Below are 13,944 nucleotides of genomic sequence, written 5' to 3'. Positions count from 1 at the left end.
AGATGATAGCGAAGACAATGACAATGAGGGTGATGATGATGGTCACGAATACGATAGTTAATATCACGTGGATGATAATGAAGACGAAAAGGATAATGATAGTATGAGTAGTGTTTCTCTTAAATTTACAAGAAAATCATATATTTATGTTTTTCTATGATGATGATAATTATGATGATTATGATTATTTTTATTACGATAATGAGGATGCTAGTGAAGACAATGACAATGAGGATGATGATAATGAAGAAGAAGATGATGATGGTCGCGAATACGATAGTGAATATGACATGGATGATAATGAAGACGAAAAGGATAATGATACTATGAGCAGTGTTTCTCTTAAATTTACAAGAAAATCATATATTTATGTTTTATTTCTACTTATAGTAGAGGGACTCAGTAAAATGATTGTCATTGAAAAAGGATGTTAAGTAATCTTACTATCCTATCTTGCCGACTATAACATGCCATTTTGAATAAGAACTTCTATTAAACACTAAGGAGTCAAGAGACAGAGATGTTTTACATTAGCCCTTGTAACTCTTGTTGTCTTTTTTCTTCCTCTTCTCGATTTTGTTTTTTGTTCTCATGCCCGGATCTAGATTAGAAGCTTGATTCATTTTTCAAGGAACTGAGCCTAAGCTTATTTCCATGGCTGCTGTTAGTATGAGATAGGTCTTATTTGTAGGGTTGTGGTCCTACATTGAGGTTTTTGTTCTTATGTCTCGATTGAGATCTGACTCTTGATCCATTTATCAAGGAATAGATCAATGGAGTATTTAGAAGATGTGGATTTGTGCGTAAAACTTTATAAATCATAATCCACTGTATTGATTGTTACTATTTCTATGTTATTCTTCCCTTTTCTTGATGAGGGTTTTGTTTGTATGTCTATATCTTGATTACAATCCTTGTTTTTGGGGCTTACTATGAAATTTTGTGTAAAGCTAATTAATTTTGATTTAACATGTGAAACAGCCATGAGATCATTTTTTAGTGTTTGGAGCACTTATAACCTGTGATTATTTTATTGATTGCAAGGCTTCTAACTTAGCCCTCGTAGCTCTTGTTTTATATAGCCATTACCACACGCCTTTTGAACCTAAAACTTAAACCCTAAAACACTAAACCCTAAACAAGACAAAAATAAAAACTCATATAATATCTACAAGAAGATATTATTATAAAAAACATATCTATGTCCACAAGCAAAATATTAAAAATACAAAACATTTTAATTTGTTTTTGTAAGAAAAATCACATACATAACATTTCTTTATATTTACAATGGAGAGACGTAAAAAAAAATAATCGAAGGGACCAAAATGATCAGAGATTCAAAATGGAAATGTCAAGGACTGTTAACTAAAGTTACCCTGCTACCTCACTGTATTTAAAAATCTATTTTTGAATAAAGACTTTTCTAAAACAACTCCTATTTAGAAATCCGTAAAAGAGATTGCAACCCTGTGAGATCGCGCTCTTGTGGACTGTGGAGATCGGGGCGGCGATGATGGGTAGCAGTTCATCCCAACACCAACCTTTAGGAGTGAGTAAGAAGAACTGCTTTGATTCCCGAGTTCGTTAGCCTTTGTTTTCTTGATTTAGGGTTCTTGCTTGAATTTATGCATCTGGATCTACGTTTTGATCCATTGGTTTCAAGAAAGATCTGGTAAGCTTGGGTTTTAGATTCCGATCTTGGTTCTATGGTTGATTAGTTCTTGTTTTCATGGTTTGACTGTGATTTAACTATGAATTATGTGTTTTTTTCTTAGGGTTCAACATTAACTCTTGTATCTCCTCATGGCCTTTCCCTCTCTTTTCTCGATTCGCTTTTTTGTTCTCATGCCTGGATCTATATTAGAATCTTGAATCCATATTATCACCGAACTGAGCCTAAGCTTAGTTCCATGTCCACTGTTGGTATGAGATCGGTTTTTATTTGTAGGGTTGTGTTCCTACATTAAGGTTTATGTTCTTATGTCTAGATTTTTATTGGACTCTTGATCCATTTCTTGAGAAATAGAGCAATGGGTTATTAGATTGTGTTTTATGTAGAAGGTGCTGTGAATTTTTGCACAAAACTCTATAAATCATGACTTATTGTATTGATTGTTAGTGTTTCTATGCTATCTTTTCCTTTTCTTGATTAGGGTTTTGTTTGTATGTCTTGATCTTGATTGCAGACTTGATCTATTCTCTCAAGGAGTAGAACAAAGGGGTATTGGACATTGTTCTTGTTTGTAGGGTTTTCTCTCCCAATCTTGATTCCATTTGTTGAGTATACCCTCTTAACATTTCTTTTTCTTGTCTAGGATTTGTGTTAACATGTTGGATTATCCATTCTCTCAAGAACAGTTCTATGGCATTAGATATTGTTTTTGCTTTTAGGGTTTGGAGCACCTATAACTCATGATTCCATTTGTTGTTCTAAGTTACCCTTACAGCTCCTGTTTTATATCTTCATTACTGCATGCCTTTTGAAGAACTTTGCTTGTATGTCGAGTTATATCATCTGAAAGTCAACTGCAGAAAACCCCAATAATAATGGTTTATTGCTATGTTTGTTAAGGTTTTTAGTTTGCCTTCGTCCTGTATTTGATCTTTCACCATTTGTTTGTTTTGATAAACTTTGCCTCTGTCTGATTCATCGCCCTTTTTTAACTAGACAATTGAATAAGTTAATTGCATGCTGGACAATGTTTACGTACGGTTTAGTGACTTAGTGTACACTAGATATGTCCTTTATTGATTACAAAACATTCATATCCAAAATGCCTTGGGTCTTTATTAAGTTTTAAATTCTCAATAGCTTTCAAGATGCCACAATCATTTATGTTCATGGGCTAAATCCTATAAGTTGCACCTGTTTTTCACTTGGTTTGATCAAATCAAGTTAGGTTCCATAGCTATTTCCTTATTTGGCTCCAGAGAAAGAACTGATCTCTTTAGCATAGTTTTATATAAGTAGAATCACTTGATTGCTTGATAGAATGCTAGAAATACAAAGTACTATAAACTTAAAAATTTTTGCTATAAATTTTTTTGTTTTTGTGGGTTGGAGCATAAATTGCCACACAATCTTGCATGCTGATTTTGTTATTTTCAATTTCTTCCAATTGAGCCACAAAAAAAAAGGTTGGATTTATCCAATCGTACGGCATATTTTTCTTTTCTCATATGGAGGGTGCATTGGAGAAACTTATTTTAAAACTTTAGCTATAAATGGATCTTGATTCATTGATTTAACCTGATACATATGTTTTTATATTTCAGGGTAGTAACTTGTTCTCAGGACTTACTCGATTATGCAAAGGCCTCTCTATGATACCTGTTGGAGGTTATGTTCTATTGCAGATTTTCCCCTCAGCTGCCACATATCTTGCTCTTATCACTGCTAGGTATAGTTGTCATAAGAATTGCAATCTGAATAAGTCATTGTCATTTGTCAAATATTAATTTTATTGAGTAGGCCACCCATGGCTCTTATTTGCGTCATGTTATGACTGTACCTATTAGCATGATCTATGACATTGTGCTCCAACTGAGTGTACATTTCTCCAAGCATATACAAGCCATTGATTAAACTACCAATTTAATGTGAATATGCATATATGCCACAAAATAATTTATATTCCTTGATAAATGATAATTGGCTTGCTTTTGGTCTTAGGTAGATCATATGTTATGATTGTAGCATCATAAACTTTACATATATGGTATCAATGGTTGTTCTTGTGTGTCTTTAGGTGATCATGCTATAGAATGTGATCACTTTTCTTTTTAAATCTATCTACCAACTTCTAGATTGTTTAGTTATGATTGTTTACTTACATTAATGGACTTCTGTTCTAGATGATTCTCTTCATTGCATTGTCAAATAACAATCCAATTTGTTATTTATTCAGGGGCTATATCACGAAGTTACATTACTTTAGCATAATTTTAATATTCAGTTGTTTGTGAGCTTAGTACTATTTGAACATTATTCCCTCAATCTGTGATATAACCTGGTATCACGGGATAGAACTTGCATTTGTCGTTATCTTAAAACCAAGTGTTATCATCGTCGTAGATTATTCTTTGTCAAATATGCTTATTGACCAACTATACGGATGAAGTTGATGAAGTTCTATTCTTGATGATTCTTTGATTATGTAGCTGACAACCATGCATTATTTTGTTTATTCAATTATCTCAGAAGTTGTGTTTATTGCTTAATTAGTCAAAACAACAAGACACTTATGCTTCAGTCTAGCAATACCTAACCCACCACACTCATACACAATAGGGAAACAAAGCCCTCTTATGTGTGTTAGCCTCTTTGGTGTCTTATGCTGTGGATCTTCCTATATTGGGACCATTATGCGGTATTGTTTTTGTCAAATTATATATATATATATATATCCGTGTATGTACGGGTTATACCCTTGCGCGTTGCTCAATGGAACTGAGAATACATATTTGCATTTCAACTTTATGTTGTTCAGATAACATTTAGAATTTTATGTTTTATTGTATGACAATTCCCTTTGTGTGGAACCTTATCACCTCTAGCTACTTCGAACAATCACTTCCTGGGGTATGTTGTACCTTTGATTTCTCTCTATGTTTTGCGGGTACGCTATTGAGTAATGCTATTGGTATAAAATCAACTTCCCATATGGCATTTCCAAATGAATAATAAGCATTCCTTAAGATCATATTTCAAGGCAGTTAGATGGATAACAACTCATTTGGGTGTCTAATTTATTCATATAGCTTTATTCTATGCTATTTTTTGGGTTTTTGCTCATACTTTCTTTCCAAAGAAACTATACAACAAATGTGCTTATGTGTAGTTGCACATGTTTCATAGCCTCTTATTGGAATTGATGAGGGAAGGGTGGATTGAGTAAAGTTATTATATAAACCATATGGGCGTATAATTTATGGGTTACGTGCTTATAGACTGAAGATATGGTATACAGTTGGCCTCTCAAGTTTAAAAACTAAGAAAAGAAATTCATATGTTGGTAAACATGTGCTAGTATGATTTTGCATCTGGTTGATATTTTACCTGATTTTACCTAAACCCCAAAACCCTAAGCCCTAAGCCCAAAACCTTTCAACCCTAAGCCTTTAATCCTAAATAAAGACCAAAATTAAAAAGATATTTGCATCATTATTATTATTATTTTGATGATCTATTTATGCATTCATAGTGAATACAACCTAACACAAAATAATATCGTAAAAATTTTGAGTAATCTAGTTTTTTAAATTGAATACTATACAAGAGAAACAAAATACTGAATAATGGAAGATCAAAATCTAAATTCCTCCTTTTTGACAAAAATGGACAAGTCACATATCAAGGGCATGCACAACGTTGGGAATTGATTGTCCAGTTCTTAAGCACTCACTTGGTAAACATGGGGATTCGGCTACAAGCCCACGCTCACATCCAAAGATCATTTTTTGCGCCTCTGCGATACATTCCGAACCCAAAGCAATAATAGTTCATGTAATACTCCTATTAGGGGACGTTCATTTTGGGGGAAGTGATTTGAAGTGGGGAAGTGGGGGGAAGTGATATTACTTCTAGCACTTCTGGTGTTCATTTGTCAGAAAGTGAAAATAGAATTGGAGAATTCAGATGTTGGGTGGAGTTCTATGGGTTCAAAAAAGACTTGAAAGTAAGGGGAAATGAGTTTTTATAGATTGACTAACTTCCTCCCACTTTAGTAAAAAACATACTGAAGTGGGTTTAGTTAAAAATCTACTTCATACGAAACACCAAAAGTGGGGAAGTCGGACCACTTCCCCCACTTCTCCCCATTTTCCCCGAAATGAACACCCCCTTAGTGGAGTGGGTGCCATTGAACCGAAGGCCCTCTTATTAAAAAAAAAAAAAGAATAATAAAACACAAGGGAATCATTATTGTGCTTATTAAAATTCGACATGAACATTAATGAAGAAACCAAAATTTTCAAGTTAGTTTGAACTGCATAGCTTTAGCTAACCACATTAAGGTGCATAAATTAAAAATATATGATATATTATATTAATAAGAGTAATCTATTTTTACATTTTATATGTAAGAGTTAATCGAAGATTTTAACACATTTTTCCGTTGGTGTAAATATTGCCATTGATACTTATTTATAAAATCTGTCCAATTTCTTAGCTATATATGGTAATCAACGAAACTTTATAATTATTAAATGCATCAAATATTTAAATATATTTTCTTCAATTGAATGTATCTTACTTTAATAATTTATCATAATCCATCAATATAGATATCTAATATACCAACAATTTAATTCCGTGAGAGTTGGCATAGATCTTAAAAAAATCTCATAAATAACTAGAAAAGCTGTTAAAAATTCATCTTTGTTTTGCATTTATTAATTTGCAAAAAATTAATTATGAATTTTATTTTAACATGAGGTTTTACAAAAAAAAAGCTTAATTATTATTAATATTGCTTATTAAAGCAATTGCATTTGTAATAATATATTAATCATAAATATAGTTATAAAATATAAATATAATTCTAGCAAAAGCTACATGAGATTGTTGTTTTAGCTCCTCTCTTCTTCATAGTTGTCAGGCATGCCTTGGGCTCCTCGGGCTCAAGGCTCAACAGATTGCGCCTTTATAGGTGTTAGGCGGGAACTGTTACAAAGGCGTGCGCCTTTGAGCCTAGGCACAAGGCTCAAGGTGTGGGCCTAGGCGTGCCTTCGTAACATCAACAAATTTATTTGGTTATTTTTAAAATATTTAGTTTAACTTTTAATCTTATCCACACGTCTTTGATGATTAAAAAAAAAGGCCAACATACAATCAGAGCCGTTTAAAATTAGGGTGATTAACACACAACCAACCAAGTAGAATCAAGACCTCATCTCTCATCTTCGGGCCAATCCACTATTTAGATGAAGAGAATGATAAATTTGAAGAGGAAATTGATGATGTTGGATGATGATGGACTTGATGATTTTGATGATAGTCACTAAAATCTAGATTTTATTATACAATTTAGGATTTTGACTATATACATGCATTATATCATATTATTGCATTTTGTATTATATATTTGAAGATTATTTTTCATGTTATTATGTACGTTTTTTTTTTCTAATGTCTGATCGTCTTCTATGATATTATTCTTTAGAACATTTTAAAACTTTAATACAAATTAATCTTTAGTGCAAATATTTCTAATTTTTCAATTTTCTTTAGTGGAAACTAGTGCGCCCAGTGTTAATCGGGCGCGCGCCTGCGCCTTGCGCCTAGGCCCCAGGACCCCTTGCGCCTAGATGCGCCTTGCGCCTGTGACAACCTTGCTCTTCTTACTTCTTTTCTCAATTGGTCGCCGTTGGCTCTTCTGTGCGAGAAATGCGTCACCACCACCTCATCTTCAAACAGTTACCACCTCTGAGGCAAGGGCTCACAAAATTACGTTAGATATCTTGATTTCTCATCTTTTGAATCAAATTCTTTCATTTTAGTTGAATTCGTGGCATTGTTTCAAATATCACTAGATTCTTCTTGTACTTGAAATAATTTTCATTCCAAGTTGCAAGTTCTTTCTTTGCAAAGATCGGGTTGGATCTCAAGAGATCTGAATATCCGATTGGCCTAATCATGAAGAGATTTTGTTTGCAAGAGCAATCAGTCAATCTTCAATGTGAAGGGATTGAACTAGTTTGCAAGCCTTTGCATTAACAAGATGAGGAACCTTATTTCGGATTGATCTCGCAACTTGCCTAGGAATTGTGTCTAGGGTATAATGCCTTGTTCAACACATTCAAAATATCACTCTGCATTCATGGGTTCTAGAATAAGGATTTAATTTTTTATTTTTGTTTTGGGTGTGAGATCATACAATTTCAAGGAAAAAGATCAGAAACATGGGAAGAGGCGGACAAACCTTGAATTCCTCTTAGGATTGGTACATCCTATCTTTATGCTTTTGCCTAAGGTTGCAAAGCCTTCTGGTACATCCATGCTTTTCCCCAAATTGCTCCTTCGAACCGTGAATCCTAAACCCTAAAACCCTAAATTGCAAACCCTAAACCATAGGCTTTAAAACCATTTGTCGCCCCTGATGATTTTGTGATTGTTTTTGTAGCATTTTAAGTTTGATATTTTTTTTCTTATTTATGAATTCATGTTGTATTTAATCTGTTTCTATGTTTTGTTTCATTCTTAATTGAGATGAATCTGCTTTGAATCACTAATTGGATTAAAATTTAGTCTTTTTTATGAGTAAATTTTCATTTAAATTCTTATTAAAATAAATAGTTTTCAAAAATTAAAAAAATTCCACCAGAGTATCTAGTTTAACTTATGATTAGTGTAAAATAAAGTTTTTAATATAAATTTAGGGTGGCATGAGTAGTGAAACCACATTGTTCAAATTAGTATTTTTTATTAAATATTATTTAGATATGATTGAACCATATAAATTTATCAAACCTTATAATTTATATAAATTCACTTCATTAGTAAATATAAATTTTATAAACAAGCTATAAAAAAATCCTAATAAATTCCTTGCCATGACTTGCTTTTTCATTTCTGTCATTTTTCTCTCACCATGCTTTGGGGCTTGTGGCCACCTTGATTAGAGTGCACACTCAGGGGATGCATCAGGGACTCATGGGCAGTGTGATTTGAAGAGGGTGTTCAGGGTTGTGGAGAGAAGCAACGCCGGCGAGGGATTTCGGGAAGGTAATATGCCTTGCTTTGATATCTTTAACCAATTTAGCCTTTCTTGATGGTCACCTGTTATCAAGTTGTCTATGGATCTCTCTATCAGTCATCTGTCATTATTAACTGAGTAATACTTGAATAACAAATCCAATCTTTAGGGTTTTCTCTTTTATGGGTTATTTTGTTATTCTAATCATTGTGTTTGTTTGCTTTCTTAGGATGAGTAAAACTGGAGTGATGGTGGTGAAAAAGTGTATTAGATTTGTGGGAAGTGATAGGTCATGTTCTGATGTCAATGGTTAATTGTATTGTTTGTTATGGGAAATAATGTGTGCTTGAATTCATTAGTGGTATTTTGTGGTCAGGCCATCCATACCATGTTTTTGGTGTTTGGTTTGAGGTCTTCTGTTGAAAGGTTTTCAGAGTGTTCTTTGTTGAGTAAACTGCCATAAAGTTGTTCATCAAGTAATGTTCAATTTCTCATTCAAAGTTCTATCATATATGATCAATCCCATACAAATCCTAACAAATAGAAAGCTGATAGAGAATACTGCTCCATTAGCTCGGATGTCCCACGTGCATCAGCAACTGGAAAAACCATATTGGGGCATGATGTGGAGCATATCGTCACCATACATGGATAGTCATTAATATGGTGATTTGACTACTAACATGACAAATATGGAAATATTGGATAGTTGTCTCACCATTATATTATCCCATTATTGGGATAATCATATTCACAATATGGTGACTACTAGCACATAACATATTGGGCTATTCATATTGGTAATACGGTGACTATACAGTGACTATTGGCATATGGCCCATAGCATATTGGGATTACCATAATATTGTCACCATATTGTGCCATATTAGCATGATATAGATAATCATATGGTCCATAGTCACCAATATGGTGCCAATATACACCTATAGCCCCATATAAGTATAATGTAATATGGTGCCAATATATTATCAGTTATTACATGACATATTAGCTATGGATCATGCATTAGTGTTGGTGACTATGCCATGGCACATTAGCAGTGGATCATATCCTAATATTGGTCACCATATTAGTATAGCATGTTAGTATAAGATAATATGGACCGACCATATGCATATTATCCTAATATATATGCATATTATGGCACTATATGCTATTAGCATATATGCACCATAGAGTATGTTAGCCTGTGGTCCATATGGACCATATTAGCACCATATATATTATCATCATATACCACCATATATTAGTATATTGGCACCATATATAAGTATATGATGATAATATGGTTTTATAGTGCCATATGTATGGACCATATACTCCTAGTTGGTGCGATATTACTATTATGGTCCAATACAACTATGCACCTTATGGTCTGTAATATGGTGTATAATATGGTATATGCTATAATATGTGGTGTCATACTGTATATTGGTATGACCATATGGTACCATAGGATGGTGCCAATATGGACCATATTATTTAGTCATAGCTATATTATAACAATGTGTTGCAATATTTAATACAGTCCTTAAGATGGGACCAATATGGGATATATGGTCCTATATTGGTGATTATAATATGGCGACCATATAGCTATAATATGTACCTAGTATCTATTTGCGCCTGGATATATGCATAATATTGGCACCATTATAATATCACCATATTGTCATATTATTAAGGGACCATTGGTGTCAATATGGTCCAAATAGTACCATGTTATGATAATATGGCGGCAATATATATTACACTAGAACATCAGTACCATAATAATTCCATATTAGCACCATATTGGATAATATATGGTCATTTAGGGTGTGACCATGCCATTATATTGTTTTGTTCATTGCTAAACAAAATAGGTTAATTAACTATCATCTATTATTTTATTATTACTATCATCTATTACCTGAAGAGGTAAATTGTGATTATTAGTTTAATTAAATCAAATTTTATGATATAAATTTAAATTTTGAGCGCCAATTGTTCAGTAAGTGTACCCCCTATATAATTTTTGTATATACCCTTGAAATTTTGTATGTTACAAAGTCTTTAATTTGGCCTTTCAAAATTAATTTTAAATAAATTATTGATATTTTATTATTTAAAAAAGTTAGTTTTTTTTTAATAAAGTGTATATCTTTTGTGTGTGTGTGGTTAGGATTTATTTCATGTATTTATTAGGTAAAGGAATCTGTGTGTTTTGTGCTGAATCTAAATAGGTGTGTATGCTTCTAGGGACTTAAGTGCTACTTCAAATATTTAATTAGTTAAAAACCTGTATAATCTGTATATGTGATAAAAACCTAAATGTGTGATTTGTTTGCACCTTTGGGATGTTCTTATACCACATGTTTAATGTCTAACATGTTAACCACGCCATTTAATGTTGAACAAAGGTGAAAATGACAAGCTTTAAAAAGATACGTAAATTGATGTTTTATTATAGCTGGGCATTCTTCACATATAATATTAAATCATTATGTGCGAAGAGAATATCAATATATTTAACCTTTTCAGTTGTTTGTGATCAATTCTGCCTTCTTTTCCCACCCATGATGATTATTGAGTTAGTTTGTTTTTATAAGGAAGGTGACAGAAGGGAGATTGCATGCAATATCTAGTCGCGAAGCACTATTGAGTTATTTATTCGTAGTAATTTGGTATTTCCTGTTATTTTATGTTCTTAATATTTGCTTTAGATACCAATCAACAAATTTGATAAATTTGATAGCTCAATTTTTTTAATAATTTATGTAATTAACTTTGTTACAAAGAGAAATAAAAATCATTATTCACATTTGTCTTACCACAAACATATCAATCACAATATTAGAATTGAATTAAATGGTTTTTTTATTGGTTTGTCCTTTGTAATTCTTGAAGTCAAAAGATTGAACTAAATCCTTGTTTTTCTTTTGATATACTTAATAATGTGCACAATAATTAAAGAAACTAAAAGATTTTTGAAGAAAACACTGAATATCCAAAACCAGAGTGTTCCCAAATTGCAAATATTTTGCATCAATAATTAATAAAATAAACATACTTAGATCGGACGATTTTTTAAACGAGAGGAAATTGACATGCTAGTTTTGCAAGAAATAGGATTATTATAGCCACAAATTCAGAGTATATTATACAAGTTAATGTTTCTTGTAATACCAACTATTTGTTATACATTTAATGAATATTTCTAAGTGTTTGTGGGTAATTTGGCGAACAGTTTTGGGTTAAAAGTGTAAGTGTTTTTTGAATTTGCAATTATTGTTAATGGTAGTTTTCTAGATATTTAATTATTGGTTGGTTTCAACATTCGGCAACAAGTATTTTGGTTAAATGATTGACTTGGTTTGTTTTAAATTTATTAGTTTGGGGTTTATCAAATGACATAAACTTTGGTCAATATAGTTGGTTTTACAAATGACATAAAATGTAAGCATTTCTATGCACTAGTATCTTAAAATTTAGTGTGTAGGACAAGTTTGTAAATAACTGGGTATCAGTTGAATAAGGAATTGGAAATTGAGGGCCAAAGACTGGATTTGATTTAGATGAAAGCGAATGATATTTTTTATGGTTTGCTTTGTGGTTCTTTTTTTTAAGTTTAGACTATATGTTTGATTTTTTATTTTTAAGATATTGATGATAAATGGCGGGCATGTAGAAGAACCTGGGGATGAGGAGGAATTCAACCGTTTGTTTTGGGGCAGAAGAAGCAATCTTTTGTATGTTCTTCTTTTATTATTATTTTATTTATTTTATTTATTTATTTTAGATTTCGTTTGTATATATAGCAATGGAAACATGCATGCATGAGATTGATGGTGTGCTAAATCTGCGGGGAAATAAGGTGAGGAGGGCGTAGCATTTTTGTGGGGAAACAAGGTGGGGAGGATGTAGTGCTTGTGGGGGGAATTAAGTTGGGGAGAATGGACTTTTTCACTATGCGGAAATAAGGTTGGAATAATGGAGTTTTTAACTGTGGGGACATAAGTTGTTATAATGAAGTGTTTAATTGTTTGGCTTAATATGTTGTGAGGGATAGAGTGGTTGACTTTGCAAGATAATAAGGTGAGATAGCAGTCCATGATGTTGATGAGGTAATAAGGTGAAAATGTGATCCGTCTAGGATTGTTAAATGGTTAAAGATTTGCTATTTTGGAATAGAATAATATAAAATGAATGCAACTTTAGTTGAGTAATAAAAATTTGAAATTATAATTAAAATTTTATTGTTGTAGCAAGTAGAGATACATGATATAATTTGGTGGTAGGGTAGTTAGTTTTCTGAAGTTGGTTTGGATAGATTTTATTTATTGTGAACAGGTCATGCATCAATAAACTAGAAGTTAAGCTAGCTAGAGGAACAAGACAAAATGGATAATTTTATGGGGTTTATAATGTTTAATCCAAGTGGAGTAATGAGGCAGGGTATAGCTTGACTATTTGTGGAATGCTTGAGCGCAGTATTGAGCCATCTAGAAAAGGATCAATGATAATTACATGTTTATTTATTATTTTAAAATTGAGATATAAAATTATAAAATTGAGATATTAATTCTTAATGGAGCAATAAGAAGGTATATGGAGTGCTATTTGGGAGCACGGGTTGTAAAGTTTTGGGAAAAGATACAAGGCAGATAGTCGTAGAAAGTCCGGCGGTGTTGGATGTAGCAATGGTAGTAGTTCTGAGGGATGGAAGTTTAGCGGTACAGTATGTTAAAAGGCAAGGGTGGTCTTTTTTTAAAATATTTATTTTAAAACCCTGAAAATTTTAATTTTAAAATATTTGTTTTAATTGATAAAATTAATCTCTCCTATGGAAAAAAAAATACTTTAAAGGACCAAATCCGAGCTTCAGTGAGCTCAATATAATCATTCGTTATCATATCTCTAAATTATTTTAATTTAGGTCAAATTTTGAAAAATAAAAGTTAACATAAAAATTAGAGTTTTCCCCTTTATGATAGCCTTTGAGAATTGGCTCAATCATAATTATATAATTACATATAAGCCTGCATAAAATTTATGTTTTTATTATTTATATATATAAACAATCTATTCAGAAATTCGAGTCGTTTGCCTTTCCATTACCTTTCAAAACTATTACAATCCTGACTTGCAAGGTATATATTAAGGAAAAATTGTCCAATTAATGAATGAGCTCTTCTGAACAAAACATCTTACATGTACCAAATTTGAATGTTTACTTTGGTCA

At 32.1% G+C, this 13,944-nt stretch overlaps 1 long non-coding RNA gene across 2 annotated transcripts in view; it reads left to right on the top strand.

The window, feature by feature from the left end:
* The window catches only part of LOC120264817, a 29,029-nt gene that overhangs the window by 2,062 nt on the left and 13,023 nt on the right, over positions 1–13,944 (top strand). The window contains exons 3-6 of one of the 2 annotated variants that reach the window (XR_005537537.1): positions 3,280–3,404; positions 7,235–7,454; positions 8,626–8,728; positions 12,391–12,451. This is a non-coding gene — a long non-coding RNA (uncharacterized LOC120264817). Of the gene's footprint in view, positions 1–3,279; positions 3,405–7,234; positions 7,455–8,625; positions 8,729–12,362; positions 12,452–13,944 lie in introns of both variants that reach the window. The other variant, XR_005537538.1, reaches the window with a different exon arrangement.

This window comes from Dioscorea cayenensis, chromosome 7, assembly GCF_009730915.1.
Source record: "Dioscorea cayenensis subsp. rotundata cultivar TDr96_F1 chromosome 7, TDr96_F1_v2_PseudoChromosome.rev07_lg8_w22 25.fasta, whole genome shotgun sequence".
In the NCBI taxonomy this organism is placed as follows: domain Eukaryota; kingdom Viridiplantae; phylum Streptophyta; class Magnoliopsida; order Dioscoreales; family Dioscoreaceae; genus Dioscorea; species Dioscorea cayenensis.
The sequence above is the reverse complement of the archived record's forward strand: the minus strand, read 5'-3'. Positions and strand labels throughout refer to the sequence as shown.